Below are 1,771 nucleotides of genomic sequence, written 5' to 3'. Positions count from 1 at the left end.
CTGCTGACAAAGCACACTGGAGTTCAGCTTCTGAAAAGAGCAGAAACCTGAAATCTCTGCAGGCTGCTGCTGGTCCTGTGGAACTTGGTCTGCTCTTGGTCACACAGGATGTAATTTTATTTTTGGCCAGGTGTCTTCCCGCAACGCTTGTTCCTAGTCTTAAACCAGAATAATATCCCCTGGTTTCTGTGTAGTGGTTGGAATCACAGTTTCTATGAGAAGAGTTCTATTGCGCAGGGGAGTGTCAAGTGACAGAGATGGCCCCTGAGAATCTGACTTCCCTGAGTTAGTTTGCTGTTGTCATCAACCCCAGCCACGAAACTGCTCGCTCTAAGCCAGGAGGGAGAGTGTTGCAACAAGAATCGCGTTCTAAAATGATTGCAAAATGCAGTCCGCAAAATGAAGGTGGCATCTGCATCTTGATGCAGAACTGGCTTTCAGGAGCTAGACGTGGGTTATGTGGAAATCTGGGTGAGGAGGAAGGTGACTTTCCCACCTACTTTCTCAAGGTTTCTATGGGCCATTTTCCCTTTTACTGCAGGTGCTGGGATTAAGATTAGATAAGACCTGGCAAATTCCAGCTTCTGTAAAGGTGGCCCCTAATTTTATTGTTCTTCTGGGACTTTGACAGGGTCTCCACCGCTGCCAGGAGGAGCGGGGACTTGCTATTGATGTCCTTTTCCTCCAGTGACCCTGTCATTGTTACTGGAAGGCAGGAGATTTCCTGCTCCACCCTGCCAGGGTTTAATTGCTGACACTGAGCTGTAGCAGGGACAGTGTCCTGGGACACTCGTGGGTTTTTCATCTGTCTTGTAGGTGCACAGTGTAAAGGAAGATTTCCTACCTCCTGTAACTGGTAAACAGAACCAGGGAGCCTGCTGCGCTGATTCCTCATTGGTTTCCTTCCTCGCTATCTGGAGGTACCAATCCAAGTGAGCTCAAGGTTAATTTCCTGTGAGAAGAAATTAGGCATTTCCTGGATTGGGCAAAACTATCAGCCCAGCACTGCAGCTCAAGTCTGAAAATGCCTTACCCATGAGACCCCAGTTCCCGAAGAGATCTCCCCTGTTTCAAGAGCCTTCTAGGGGTAACTGTGAAGAGCCTGACAATTCCTGCAAAAGTTTCCCTTCTAAGAGTGGTGAAGTGCTGGAGAGAGGAGGCGGGATCTTTGGGGAGAAGTGGTATCTGGGCAAGAGAAGGAAAGAGAATTTTTTTTTTCTTGGTGTGGGATAGGGGTGCTGAAAAGTGGTTTAAATAGGGAGCAGTTCTTTCATGAACAATATCACTGAATGTTCCTGAGAAGGAGAGGAATCGGATCTTGCGCAGCATTTATGGAGAGCACTGAATGGTACAGCAGCAGTTGTGTTACCTCTTAGATGTAGTTTAGGAGTCACTACAAAAGCTTTCCATCGCGTCTGGCAAGAGTGGTTAAGAAAGATGTGTACTCACTGGGAGTCTGCCTTTAGACTCATGGTGTGCAGCGAGGCCTTTGGCTCTGAAAGCCCCTCCCTGGGTTACAAGTCTGGTAGAACTGAAGCTCTGCTCCCCTGCATAGCTGGATTTCAGAGACTACGCCATGTCAAGTCAACTGTTCCAGCAGACCACTGCGGTAGCTTTTGATGTTCCCCTTTTGCAAAGCTTTCCAGACTTTCTCTTATTTTGGGCTGTAGAAGAGCAGGACTCTGCTCCCTTAGTGTGATTATGGTGGAGGAATGCAGAGGGGGACAGAGGGCATGTGTGTGCTTGTCTTGCTTGTTTTTCCATGTGGTTC

This window comes from Buceros rhinoceros, unplaced genomic scaffold, assembly GCF_000710305.1.
Source record: "Buceros rhinoceros silvestris isolate BGI_N320 unplaced genomic scaffold, ASM71030v1 scaffold7380, whole genome shotgun sequence".
NCBI lineage: Eukaryota > Metazoa > Chordata > Aves > Bucerotiformes > Bucerotidae > Buceros > Buceros rhinoceros.
Note: the sequence above shows the minus strand (reverse complement) of the source record.